The sequence below is a fragment of the Nomascus leucogenys genome, chromosome 11 (assembly GCF_006542625.1).
Source record: "Nomascus leucogenys isolate Asia chromosome 11, Asia_NLE_v1, whole genome shotgun sequence".
In the NCBI taxonomy this organism is placed as follows: Eukaryota; Metazoa; Chordata; class Mammalia; order Primates; family Hylobatidae; genus Nomascus; species Nomascus leucogenys.
In genome coordinates, this window is record NC_044391.1 from 106,501,911 (window position 1) to 106,517,115 (window position 15,205).

General features: G+C 39.1%; 1 protein-coding gene across 2 annotated transcripts in view; it reads left to right on the plus strand.

The window, feature by feature from the left end:
* The window catches only part of MAP3K13 (mitogen-activated protein kinase kinase kinase 13), a 199,448-nt gene that overhangs the window by 68,022 nt on the left and 116,221 nt on the right, over positions 1 to 15,205 (plus strand). Inside the window, exon 1 of one of the 2 annotated variants that reach the window (XM_003256582.4) lies at positions 13,247 to 13,494. The exons of the other annotated variant lie outside the window; for it this stretch is intronic. The gene's annotated coding sequence lies outside the window, so the exon portion shown is untranslated. Of the gene's footprint in view, positions 1 to 13,246; positions 13,495 to 15,205 lie in introns of those variants that run through there. 2 annotated transcript variants of the gene reach the window in all.

Sequence of the window (15,205 nt, forward strand, 5' to 3'; positions counted from 1 at the left end):
TCCTGAATGAATAAATGAAGTTAACTGCTTTATAGTGACTCTTTCCTTTCATGTCTCCCTAAGACTCCCCTTCTTTTCATATGCTGTTAGCGTGCTGTGTGCATACACTACAGTAGGCAGGAACTCTTTCTCCTCAGCAAGGACACAGCTTCGAAGAGAGGTTTCTGGTAAAGAATGTCTATTGTTGGTTGGTCAGCACAGGGGAGACCCTGGGGCCAAAGCCTTCTGAGGTGGTTTTTAAAAGATTAAAGCATCAAAATTTTCCAGGCCGCAGAAAAATAGAAATTTTTATAAGAATTTAAAATATATTTCCAGACCCTAGCATGTTTTATTAGGTTCAACAGAGCACTTATGAATTGATCCAAGGATTTTTGAATCATGTTTTCTATATTTCCAAAGCACTTCTGTTATCAGAACTGCTTCTATGACACTTTCTTTTCTTTTTTTTTTTGAGATGGAGCTTTGCTCTTGTTGCCCAGGCTGGAGTGCAATGGCGTGATCTTGGCTCACTGCAACCTCCACCTCCCGGGTTCAAGCAGTTCTCCTGCCTCAGCCTCCTGAGTAGCTGGGATTACAGGCATGCATCACCATGCCTGGCTAACTTTTTGTATTTTTAGTAGAGACTGGATTTCACCATGTTGGTCAGGCTGGGCTCAAACTCGTGACCTCAGATGATCCACCTGCCTTGGCATCCCAAAGTGCTGGGATTACAGGCATGAGCCACTGCGCCCGGCTTCCTGTGACACTTTTAGGACCATTGTCACTTATATCTTGTTGGATCTCTGACTGTAATTGCTTGGGTCCGTGTTTCTTGTTTGTTCATCCTTGTTTTAATCATACTATATGGTATGCTAGTATTTTCTCTTATGTTACATTTCAGATACTTTTGAGACAAAATATGTGATTTTTCAATAAGATACCATCTCACACCAATCAGAATGGCTATTACGAAAAGTCAGAAAATAGCAGATGCTGGCAAGGTCACACAGAAAAGGGAACACGTATACACTGTTGGCAGGAATGTACATTAGTTCAACCATTGTGGAAAGCAGTTTGGCAATTTCTCAAAGAGCTTAAAACAGACTACCATTCGACATAGCAGTCCCATTATTCAGTATACACTCAAAGGAAAATAAATCATTCTTTCATAAAGACACATACATGCATATAATCATCATAGCACTCTTCACTATAGCACAAACATGGAATCAACCTATCAACAGTAGACTGGATAAAGAAAATGTGGTACATATACACCATGGAATACTACACAGCCATAAAAAAGCATGAGATAATGTCCTGTGCAGCAACATGGATGGAGCTGGAGGCCATTATCCCACGTGAACTAACACAGGAACAGAACACAAAACACCACATGTTCTCACTTATAAGTGGGAGCTAAACATTGAGTACACATGGACAATAGACACCAGGGCCTATTTGAAGGTGGAGGATGGGAGGAGGATGCAGACTGAAAAACTACCTATTGGGCACTATGCTTATTGCCTGGGTGATGAAATAACCTGTACACTGAACCCCCATGACACACAATTTATCTATATAACAAACCTGCACATATATGCCTGAAACTAAAATAAAAGTTTTTAAAAATGTGATTTAAAAATTCTTGCTGGCTTTCCTTTAGAATTCAGGACAGTTTTCTATGTCCCAGGATTACTGAGTGAATGTTAACTGACTCTGCCAAAGAAAGAGGCAGTGTTAGTGGTCACTGTTATCCGCAGATGGGATGATGTCATGCAAAGAAGATCCCAGGAGACTGGTAATCAATTCCTGGCTCTGCCGTGAATTTCAAGACTATGGACAAATCTCTGAACTTGCATTTATTCATATGTTAAAAAAAGGAAGACAGAGTAGATTGAGTTTTAAGGTTTCTCCCAGTATCTTGGTTCTCTGAGTAACTAATTCTCAGAATGTCTAGAGCAATCATTTACTTATCTCATTTAATAAATAGCCATGTAACACCAAGTAGCAGGATATATTAGTGGGGTAAAGTAAGTAGCAGTAACAGAGTCTCAAAAAATTTGGTGTCTCATAAAAGGAAGAACACTCATCATTAGCAACCCTAAAGCAGGCAGGTAATTCAGGACAGATAGACAGCTTTGATTCATTAGAATATTCAAAGCCCAGGGTTACTTCTGTTTGTTGTTCTGCCATTGCCTAGGGTGTTGTCATCATCTGCATGGTACAAGTTGACTCAGTGTGGCAATGGGGAAAAAGAGTCCAGGACTGCAGCTTCATCTCTAACAAGACCCGGAAGTTGCAAACATCACTCACATCTCATTGACTAGAACTTAGTCATGTGGTCACGTGTACAGCCAGGAAAGTAGAGAAATATTTAGCAGAGTGGCCATGTTCCCACCTAAAACTTTAAAAGTAGGAGTGGGGTCGGGCACGGTGGCTCACTCCTGTAATCCCAGCACCTTGGGAGGCCAACGCGGGCAGATCACCTGAGGTTGGGAGTTTGAGACCAGCCTGACCAACATGGAGAAACCCCGTCTCTACTAAAAATACAAAATTAGCCGGGTGTGGTGGTGCATGCCTGTAATCCCAGCTACTCAGGAGGCTGAGTCAGGAGAATCACTTGAACCCAGGAGTCAGAGGTTGTGGTGAGCCAAGATCGTGCCATTGCACTCCAGCCTGGGCAACAAGAGAAAAACTCTGTCTAAAAAGAAAAAAAAGAAAAAAAGTGGGAGTGGGGATCAAGGATTCTCTTACCAAAAGGAAAGAGGAAAGATTGGATATTGGAGGACAATCTCTACCACTATACCTTCTGTTATAATTTTAAGCCACTAAAACAATTTTTATTTTCCTATTTGTTGTGTTTCTTGTCTAGTGAAATAGGCTGAGATCAGGCTCTGTGATTTATCCCTCTGTGTAAATACACCAGCATATGTTATCTTGAACATAGATGGCATGCATTAAAAAAATGTATACTTGATTTATATATCGATGTTCAGAGTATCTAAAAAAGCACTATGGCCGGCCCCCTTCCTCATTCCTATATTCTCCTGTATCTACTTATTATCTGTTTAATGAATGCTACCTGTACAGCTTTAATTCTCAACCTAGTTGAACAGACTGGATTGGAACCTATGAAGTAAAATTTTAAAAATACAATATAAATTGATTGACTCAGGGCAGGTTGCTGCTAGTAGCAATTACTATCTTTTACTACTTGAGGTAAAGATATTACTATCCTATCATGGGGTAGTACAATTACATGTAATGGAAAACCAAGAGCTTTCCAATGTGGCTTCATTATTTAATTGTAAGTGTATTTCCTGGACATAACGTATAATTACATTCATGAGTACACTTTAAAACAGAGTTTTTCCCTGAAAGATTTTTGAGTCCTGCCCCGTCTGTCCCCTTCATCAGTGTTAATAGTAAAGAGATGACTATAGTGCTGGGTATTGTTAAAAGAAAAACTTCAGCCAAATTAAATTTAAAGGGGTTTAATTGAGCAATGAACAATTCGTGAACTCGGCAGCCCCCGGAATCACAGCAAATTCAGAGAGACTCCAGTGCAGCCACGGGATGGAAGAGGATTTATGGACAGCAAAAGGAAAGTGACAGTACAGAAAACGGAAGCGAGGGGCAGAAACAGCTAGGTTGGTTCCAGCTCAGCATTTGCCTTATTTGAACATGGTTCGAGCAGTTGGCTACATTTGATTGGCCAAAACCCAGTGATTGGCATAGGTGTGGGCTACGGTTGGTTTACACCTCCACTTGTTACAGTTTACAATATACAGAAAAATCTTTAGGCCAAACTTAAATACGTAAGGAGGCAGCTTTAGGCTAAACTTGACTTAACAGTATGACTCTACATAGTATGGACCTGTTTATGGATGCATGTAAGGCTCATTTTTAAACTGACTTCACAGTTTACTGATTCAGTGTTAATATCTTATCATCTTTGACTTCTGGTTCTTCACTTGCTGTACTCACACTCTGTAATCTTATATTAGAATGAAAAGTACTAATGTGTGCCTTACCAGTTTTACATTTGATATGGACCTTGGGGGAATTGTCCCTGCTCTCTCATATCCAGTTTCCCCAAATCCTTCCCCTTCAAGGTCTACCTCCTTGTTGAAACTGACCATAACCACCCCCGACCCCCGCCCACCCCAAATGGTCATTCCATCAAAGAGAAGAAAGACTTAATTCAAACTCTGGGTAAGAGGGTGGCAGTGCAGACTGGGACTAGTAGAGCAAACTGCAGCATTAGACCAGGCTGTGTTTGTGTAAGGACAAGACTTTATTCCCTTCACAAGCGTGCCAACTTACCAAAGATAAGTAAATCATAAGTATCAGCTATCGTCTGGTCTGGGAAGAGTGGCTCTTGGCCTTGACTCAGCCTCACTTCACATTCCCAGAGCTCTTGATGAGCCTCGACTTGGGGCATCTTTGTTATTGTCATATTTGTCTCCAGGGTACTTAGATGTTTCCCTAAGGGACAGGACATATCGAACTGCGAAGGGTCTGCTCCTACCTCTTTGTGTCAACAGAGAGCAGCAGAGAGTATCACCCGGTAGCCTAACCTGTAGGCTTCAAACCGGGGCAATGGCAATCCAAGTGCCTGGGGAAGCAAATGCATGGGGAGTGTACCCATTGCCCCCGTTTGAAGCCTATAGGTTAGGCTACCGGGTGATGCTCTCCACTGCCCTCTGTTGACATAGAGAGGTAGGAGCAGACCCTTAGCACATAGATATGTCCTGTCCCTTAGAGAAACATCTAAGTCCCCTGGAGACAAATGTGACAAGAATAAAGATGCCTCAAGTAGAGGCTCATCAAGAACCTCAAGAACAACACTGGGACTGTTATAAGCATGCGGGGAGGCATGGTACTAAATGTGTTGCTGTGTGTAGGGTGGTCCCATGCAAGGAAGACTATTCTTGCCCCCAAACTTCAGTTACCTTTCTTCTAGTATTGTATCCCAAATTCAAGTAAAATATTCCTGTCTACCCCACTAATTTAACATCTACACCATTTTGTATTGTTACTCATCTCACCAAAGCTCCTTGATACTTAGAAATTGCCTTTTTAATCTTTGCATTGCTACTTCTTAAAAATTTATCCTTAATTTTACTCATTGGATAATGAACAACAGGTCTTTAAAGGGGGAGGGTTAACAGGTAATGGATAGAATTTAAAAGTATATTCAGTTTTCAATAGATAACAGAGTTTAGATAAAAGCTATATTAGATGAGCCAATCTCCCCGGGGCCCTAATTTTCTCACATTTAAAATGGAACCAACAACTACCCTATTTTAAAGAAATTTGTAAACTGTAAAGTGCAGTACAAGATCGTTTACAAAGAATGTCTAGGACCAGATTTTCTGCCAATTATTATTTCTGGAATTTAGATATCTGAAACTCCAAAAGAGTACAATATAATGAAGATATGTTAAGGCCGGGCGCGGTGGTTCATGCCTGTAATCCCAGCACTTTGGGAGGCCGAGGTGGGCAGATCACTTGAGGTCAGGAGTTCAAGACTGGCCAACATGGCGAAAACCCGTCTCTACTAAAAATACAAAAATTAGCCTGGCATGATGGTGTGCGCCTGTAATCCCAGCTACTCCAGAGGCTGAGGCAGGAGAATCACTTGAACCCGAGAGGCGGAGGTTGCAGTGAGCCAAGATCGTGCCACTGCACTCCAGCCTGGGTGTCAGAGTGAAACTCCGTCTCACAAAAAAAAAAAAAAAAAAAAAAAAAAATTAGCTGGGCATAGTGGTGTACACCTGAAATCCCAGCTACTCAGAAGGCTAAGGTAGGAGAATCACTTGAACCTGGGAGGCAGAGGTTTCGGTGAGCTGAGATCATGCTGCTGCACTCCAGCCTGGGCAACAGAGTGAGTGAGACTCCATCTCAAAAAAAGCAGCCAAACAAACAAAAAGCAAAGAGAACTCAGAATTGACTTTAAAATGAAGGTCAGAAAAAGGATAGGTCACAGGAAAAATATGCTTTTATAACCTTTGAATAGAGAGAAATAGAAAAAAAATTAAGAGATTCAAAGTTGTAATCTGTCAACCACAGAATAAGAATAACCTATGAGAAAATGCATGAAATTCAGAAATATAAAATATAGGTTTAGTTATAGTTTTGATTATGAGGTTATTGAGTAACATAACTAACATTGTTTACCATGTTGAGGTGCTATGCTATACCTATAATTACTTCCATTTTGCAGTGAGTCATTTAAGTGAACATTTAAGTAACCTTGCCCAGGGCTTCAGAATTAATGTATCTTAAAGCCTGAATGAATTGAGATAAACGGTAAAAAGATTTCTGTGAAGGTCACTGACTTCAAAATATCAAAGATGCAGCTTGCTGTTGAGAGGAAATATTGGGTCTTTAAAATGTCAAACTTTTGATGGTGACAAAGATAATAAAGTGTAAACACCATGTAAGAGTTAGAAGACAGAATTTGAAAGTTAATCTACCAACATAGTGAAATTATTAATGTCAGAAAAGGAATTCTATAGTACAGGGAATCTGATTTTAATTTGGTTTTCTTGAATAGGATGAAAATAATAAATTAATGACGTTGTGTTAATAAGGACTCTTTTGGCTGCAAGTGCCAGAAACCTATATCAGACTGGTTTGTTTGTTTGTGTGTTTTTTAAAGGGAGTGGGGAGGAAGGGATTGATTGGCTTATGTAATTGGGAGGTCCAGCAGAGTAACTGGCTTCAGACAAGACTGAAATTAGATGTCCAGTGGCCTTTTTCAGCAATCTGTCTTCTTTCCTTTATCTCTGGTCTGCTTTCCTCTGCCCGATATATGGATGGAGATGACAGCCCTCTGCCTACTTGTCCTTACAGCTAGTATCCTGATGAAACAAATGTTCAGCCCCCACCCCGCCAATAGTTGTCAAACATCCTGGGGATGACTCAGATGATGCTTATTGGCTGGCTTGGAGGATGTGTCTATCCTTTCACTAATTATTATGACCAGGGAGTTGAGTTGGCCAGCCTTGTGCCACATGCTCACTCTTGGAGCACTCACTTCAGATGGGGTCATCCCCATCTGAACCATATGGACTAAAAGTGGGGGAGAGATAGTTCCTTCAAATGGGGAAGATACAGAGGCAGACTTTATGTATGTATGTATGTATGTATGTATTTATGTATTGAGACGGAGTCTCGCTCTGTCACCTGACTTTAAAAGGCAGATATCCACTACTCTGATGTTTTGGTCTTTAAGTATATTGCCTGCAATGTGTGGCTAAAGTGGAAATGCCAACTTGTCTAGCTAAAGAAGGGGAGAAATTAAAACAGGATCAAAAGAATAGAAGTTAGACAGTTAACAGGTTTTCTCTCTCTCTCTCTCTCTCTCTTTCTCTCTCTCTTTTTACATGAGCTCTAAGAAAGTATTATGAATTCTAGGCTGGGTGCAGTGGCTAACACCTGTAATCCCAGCACTTTGGGAGGCCGAGGCAGGCGGATCACCTGAGGTCAGGAGTTCAAGACCAGCCTGGCCAAAATGGTGACACCCCATCTCTACTAAAAATACAAAAACAATCAGCTGCATGTGGTGGCGGGCGCCCGTAATCTCAGCTACTCAGGAGGCTGAGGCAGGAGAATTGCTTGAACCCGGGAGGCGGAGGTTACGGTGAGCCAAGATCGCACCATTGCACTCCAGCCTGGGTAACAAGAGTGAAACTCCGTCTAAAAAAAAAAAAAAAAAAGAAAAAGAAGAAAGAAAGTAGTGTGAATTCTATGTGGATGAGTAAAGTAATCTATAAAGTCTTCTTTCGCTCTTTCAATGTATAAAGTACCTTTGCAGACTCAGTATATGATTTTTAATCCTACAAAGGTTTGATTTATGGTATTTTGCCAGAATTTGTATGTTATGGTATGGTGTATTTTGGGGATGGTAAATATTTTATTAATTGAGAAATCCATCTGCTTTTGATTTGCTTCAATACATTTGCTTTATCAATCAGAGAAGAATCTTATATCCCTCCATGGTAATCATCCTTTTGACAGGAATAACACATTAAAGCTTCATTAAGCTGTTAAGACTTCTGAATAGCACATAAAATTTCAAGCAATTGCCTTTCTCCAGCAGGCTAGATATTTTATTATCCTTTAATTAAAAATATTGAATAGTTAAGTCTAATTAACTCACAATATTCTTTAAAGTTTGCCATATCGTGTACCTTTAATATAAAGACGACTGTAGAATTTAACATGAGGCTTTAATCTTCTTAAAAGTTTACAGATATGTATTTAGTGCAAACTTTTATTTATAGTGTACCTTTTCAAAAAGAGTTTGAAGTGCTTATCATAAAAAAGAATATATATAATAAGGTTAACCATAGGGTAATCCAACCCAAAACAAGGAAGAGAAAGCAAGTATGCATATAAATATATACTTTTGTGCTTAGCTTATTTTAAAGCATATGAATTTTAAAGTTGGCTGTGAGCTTCCCAGCAGCAGGGTCGAAAAAATGAAAATTCAGTAGATTACATTGTTATTGTCTAAAAGGTAGACAGACACCTAATAATTCTTCAAGAACAGAAAATTTTTCCTTCATATTAAGTTGTAACACAAATTCCTCATGTGAATTCCTTACATGGAAGATATCATTCAAGATAATGGACAACACAGAAGCAATATGAATCTTCCTTATAATAATTTTCAATAAAAGCAAGACCATAACACTCAATGACAGTTATTCTGCTAAGGGGTATTAGGCTAATGATATTTAGATAGCATGTAGCTTTCTGATGATCTCCGTTGACATAAGGATAGATTTGAGTGAACTTATAAGAATATTTTTCCTTAGATGTTTCTTAAAAATCACTTTCTCAGATAGGCATTTAATGGGAGCTGGACAGAGGAAAAAATGGCAGTATAATAATAATCTGCTGAGGTCTTTGAATATTGAAATTCAGTTATTGACCAAGGCTCCATATACTTTGGAGTGGAAATAGGGTTAACATTCTGATATGAAAGTGGAGAATTCTGACCAGTATTCCCAACTAGGAGACAGTTTGTTCTCCAAATTAATTCACATCATTTTATACAAACTACATCTTTATGTAGAAAAATGTAGCTGCTTTTTAAAAACAATGAATAGAGCTCTTGATCAGCTAGCATAACTACCTGAAGGTTCCCCTGATCTGTTTCAGAACCCCAAAGATATTCCCCAACCACCTGAAGGAAAATGACTTGGATGAACATCCCTTTGGAAGTTGGGTCACTAATAGATATTTTTAGAATTTCCTGAAAAGATTTTGTATTAGTCTGTCTTCATGCTGATGATAAAGACATACCTGAGACTGGGCAATTTACAAAAAAAAGAAGTTTAATTGGACTTACGGTTCCACATGGCTGGGGAAACCTCACAATTGTGGTGGAAGGCAAGGAAGAGCAAGTTATATCTTACATGGATGGCAGCAGGCAAAGAAAGAGTGAGGAAGATGCAAAAGTGGAAACCCCTGATAAAACCATCAGATCTTGTGAGACCTATTCACTACCATGAGAACAGTATGGGGGAACTGCCCCCATGATTCAATTACCTCCCACCGGGTCCCTCCCACAACACGTGGGGATTATGGGATTACAATTCAAGATGAGATTTGGGTGGGGACACAGAGCCGAACCATATCAGATCTGTTCAAGATTTATTATAAACAAAATAAAGATGTTGTATTATTTCCTGTGGTTCTGATTCCTGGATCTGCACAGTTGTTGAAATTTCCCTTGTTGAGAGAGTAGCAGGGTCTCAATAACAAAATAAAACCAGCTACCAGTATCATTTACTGAGTATCTTCTGTATGTAGGTACTGTGTGCAACTCTTTACATGTGTTATAATATTACTTTAACCTTCACACAATAATATAGGCTATTATTATCCCCATTCTAATAATGAGAAAACCAAAACTCAGTTTACCTGAATATTCATAACTAATAAGTGGCAGAAACAGGATTTGAGTCCAGATCTCTTTACCAGCTTTTAACCACTACACACTGTTGTCTGTGAAGGAAATTTGAGTCTCCATGTATTAGCATTTGAGATCACTAAACTCTTTCTTTTTCCTGGTATTTCTGACAAAAATTGCCCATGGGTCATGATACTTTGGACTTTGATTCTGGCTTAAATGAGTTGTCTTCCTTTTTTAAAAACACATTTTTTTCCTCAAAAAAAAAAAAAAAAACTCCAAAACAAGAATAGCTTATATTTTTATAGCAGAATTATTGTACCTTAATTTCTATGTACAGATTTTTATCTAATAATGAATTTTAAATATCTTCTTGCATAATGAGACTAGAGTCATTTTCCAGTTATTACTGAAGTTTGAGGAGATTCGTTTGGTTCTTAAAAGAGCTTACTCACCTTGATAGTGGCTTTGCAGTCCTCCACACTTAGTATGCCCATGTGCTGAAATTAAAAATTACTTATAATGATGGGACTTGGCTTGATATCTCTAGAGTTGCATTGTTGCATACCATAGCCACCAGCTACATGTGACTATTTTTGGAGTTAAATAAATTTAAATCACTTTACATTAAAACTTCACTTCCTCAAGAACACTAGCCATCTTTCAAATGCTCAGTAGCCACATGTGGCTACTGTGTTAGTGCAAATTATGGAACACTCCATAATCACAGCAAGTTCTTTTGGGCTGTACTTCTCTAGAGTGTACATTTTTCATGCCTCTATCTCCCTTCGTACCTTCTGCTTCTAAAATGATAATGACTTCCTCCAAGACTGACTTCTGTATCTTCCATAATTTGGTGAGACAGCTTATCTTTCCAATGATTTCCCATGATAGTTGACATGGAGGAGTCTTTGTTGACCTAGTTGATGTTCCTGTGGTACAGGAAGCATGCTAACCCAGGCCAAGTTTATCAAGTTTATCTTACTAAAGTGGCAAGTCCATAAAGCCAGCAAGTTTTTATTTTTCCGGGTTATATATTGAGCCAAGAATCTTAGGTGACTGTTATTAGAAGCATTTATAGACCCTGTTTTGTTTCAGAGACTACTCCCATCCCTAGTGGACTTATTAGTAATTTTGTTGCTGTCAAACCTTACAGAAAAACTTCTACAACAGCTTTAGCCTTTTTTTTTTTTTTTGAGAGGGAGTCTCACTCTGTCACCAGGCTGGAGTGCAGTGGTGTGATCTCGGCTCACTGCAACCTCTGCCTCCTGGGTTCAAGCGATTCTCATGCCTCAGCTTCCCAAGTAGCTGGGATTACAGATGTATGCCACCATGCCCAGCTAATTTTTGTATTTTTAGTAGAGATGGGGTTTCATCATGTTGGCCAGGCTTGTCTCAAACTCCTGACCTCAGATTTTATATATATATATATACACACAACTTGATGTTTCTTGGCTATCTTATTGACATAGTCCACAAAAAGTTTGCCTCTTTCCATTAGTTAGTCTGTATTGTTTTGGAAGAAAAAAATGTTTTTCATAAATCTGATTCTTTTAATGTATCCTGATTGGCTTTGGTTGTTGTTAAAATAAATAGAGATGTATATTCTTCATCTTTCCATTTGTTCGTTCTTTTTTTTTTTTTTCTTTGAGACAGAGTCTTGCTCTGTCGCCCAGGCTGGAGTGCAGTGGCGCGATCTCGGCTCACTGCAAGCTCCGCCTCCCGGGTTCACGCCATTCTCCTGCCTCAGCCTCCCGAGTAGCTGGAACTACAGGCGCCTGCCACCATGCCCGGCTAATTTTGTTTTTGTTTTTTTAGTAGAGATGGGGTTTCACCATGTTAGCCAGGATGGTCTCGATCTCCTGACCTCGTGATCCACCCATCTTGGCCTCCCAAAGTGTTGGGATTACAGGCATGAGCCACCGTGCCCCACCTGTTTGTTCTTCAATAATGTGGTACACTCAGGCCTACTGGGCATGTACCAATACTGTATTTACCTTGAGCACTCCCATGTTACCTGTATAAACTCCTTTGGTCTTTTTTGTAGTGATATTCCACAATAAGCTCCTTTAGAGAAGTTTGTTAACTATGTTGTTTGCCAACAATATTCTATTGCTTCAATATATACAGTACACTGAATATCTTTGCTGTGTGTAAAATAATCCTGAAAAGTTTTCCTTTTCCAAATGAGCTAAGAAGTGTGCAGTACTTACTAGTGGTCAGGTTTAGACCTTCCAGAACCACTTAGAAACAGGCCACCACTTTCCTTCTCTCACAGTTGTATAAATAATCTGATTGAGATATAGAGCAGATCTCTGTTCAGAATGTTCTTGGTCACTGGACACCTCATAACTGAGGCTTTATATTAACCACGATCATTCTAGTTTCAAGGATTTGAGGCCACTTCCCAAGTTCAGAAAAATCATGATCAGTATTGTCAAGTATTAGTCATTGTGAAGTGTAGTGATGGGGAGTAGGGACAATAAATATATTCATCTCCAATTTTGTATAACTAAAAAGTGTAAAAATAAAGAAGAGATGCCTTTCGAATGAATTTAATACAGCTGTTTTTGCTGTTAATAATAAAACATCTTACTGAAACCAAAATTTGCTCAAAGTTTCATTAAGCACCCTTTTGGAACTGTGTCTTAATCGACTGCCAGAAGTTGAATAAACCAATGAGGAAACACTGTACCCTACTTAAAAGTAGCAGTAAATTTTTCTTCCATATCCACTTTTGATACATCATGAAGGTCAGCAAGATGTTACTGCTGTACGAAACAGCTACATTCATGTAATACTATTTTCCATATGTCTGTTTTCTTAGTTACTAGATTATTGTTCCCATGCATTCTTCCCGACAATTTTGCTTTTACAAGTCCCGACAATTTCGCTTTTACAAGTCGTAGTGGGCAGGGCATACATGTCCACTAGTCTGCTAGTTTTAGAAATGGTTTTCCTGACTTTGATTTGTTTTGATCGCATCTGGCATATTGCTGAACAGTAAGAAAAGTGTTGAAGAAAAGAGTTCTAATGAATAAAAGATGGGATTTCTTCTATATGCATTTTTGTTATCCTTGATTCCACAGAAATTCTATTTTGTTTCCTTCATTCAATAGCAACAATAATATTTTTATGACTATCACAGCTTGAAACACACACACACACACACACACACACACACACACACTCACTCTCAAGCTGCCAGTCTGTCTTAAGGCAGTGGCAGATGCCTGATTGGCGGGCTCTGTTTATTCTGTGACCAGATTCCTTCTAAAAGAAGGAAGGCCATGTCTGCCTGAAGCCTATTGGCCGGGCCTACTCTGGACCCGCCCCTCTTTTTTTTTCATGGCACACACCACAGCGAAGTCTGTGCGGAATCCTAAACCAGCCCAATTTACATCCATTCATGAATCTGTGACGTCAGCAAGCCTTTGGGCTCCTTTGCGGTGGGCTGGAGGATTGTGTGGGTGGAATCCCCCTCCCCATTATTTTTCCAATTCTGCAAGCCTTTTGAAATTAACCTTACATCTTTTCAAAGCAAGAAAATGGAACAGCATGTGTAGGAATTCTTCGTTGTTGTGAGTATTGCACTCTGTTTTTCCTGTTTCTTCAGCATTTATTTCACAAGGACAGACAGAGAATGTATTTGTGATTTGAGGTGATTAGAAAGCTGATATTATTGAGGGCGACACCGTGAGAGAGACAGACAGAGAGACAGAGGCGGAGAGAAACCCGAAACCCCGTTACAGCTAGGAGCCTCTGAAACTGACAGCTGGTTTTCCTTTGCTTGTCTGCCTGCTAGACGTGGACATTTTTCATTTACGGTTCTGCACGTTACCTCGGATGCCTGCTTGGCTATCCTTAAAGGGAGATTCATTTCTCTGAGAGATGATGTGGATGGTATTAGCGGAAAAGCCCAGAACACCAGAAAGGTGCTGAGAAAAGCGGGGCCCGCAAGACAGAGCAGGTTCTATCCTGCGGGGCACTTGTCTTCCTTGTGGTCGTCCTTTCTGCGGTTCCTCACCCTTCACCTTGCCTTTGTTTCATATTGTGTGACAGTCAGTATCTTGAGATTGCAATTTGGGGAAGACGAATACTTGTTCAATCATTTTTCAAAAGCTCTTATGACGGGAGCCATAGTGGTATATTTATATATATTCATAGCTCTTCTTTATGTCACTCTCTACACTTTATTTATAGTGTCAAAAACCTAAAAAGCTGCATTAGAGGGAAAGGGGGAATTATCCTTAAACTTGGGTTTTTCAATATCCTCTAATGAAAACTAAGAAGTGGTTACAATGTTCCACAATTATATTGCATAGAAATGCACATGAGTATTTTCCTAAGATGAACTTATTAGCTGAAAATAGTTTATTCCACTGTGTTGGGGAAACATGGAAAAGTTCTGACATGTTCCATGTATGAAGTTGGTTTGATAGCTTGCTACTGTAGTTTTAACAAAAAGTTAGTATTTGTGATTGAATTTGTTTTCCAAGGGTCTGTTTATTCTGGTGAAAGTTGTGAGAGTAAAGAAGAGGGATGTGACATTGTGACATGTTCTGCCCCTGGGGCAGCTCCTCAACCCAAATGATCTGACAGCATTTCCCAACTGCTTCACTTTGAGCAATTTATATGCCAGTCTGCAGCATGTACCCAGTTGTTCTTTCTCGTGAGGAAGCAAAATGCCTGATATTTCTTATAATCCAGGCTGTCATGTTTACCTTGTAAAATCAATACTTAATTTTTAGATTTTTATATTATCCTTTCTCGTGAAGCGAGACTTCTAAATTATGGCTATAATATCTTTTAAATTGTTGTTCTTAATGAATCTTCCAACTGTAAACTCATCTAATTTCAAACTTATCATACCTGAGGATGTAATATTGTCTTTTGTTTCTCATCTTGATATTACCGTCAATCCTTTTGTATTTCTGAGTACATTTGAACTTGCTGGAGTAATAGAGGGAAAACCTCTGCCTGATTCTAAATCAGATCTTTGTCCTATACTCAGACAATTATGGTTTCATATTTTAGTATTTTTTATTTGCTGGGTTTAACAAATGAGATAACATTTTAGACACAATATTTGTAAACATCTTGACTTATTTCAGCATTTTCCTTTTTTGTATACCTTCAGTGAGTTTGTTGAAAGTAGCAATTTCCAAGTAATTTTAAATTATTGAAGTCTACTAGCACGAAAGATCAAATTCTTAGGATATTTTAAAAGTGTTGTTTACATATTCAAACTCATCTTAAAAAATGTTCATCAGACTCTGTCTTTGATGCACA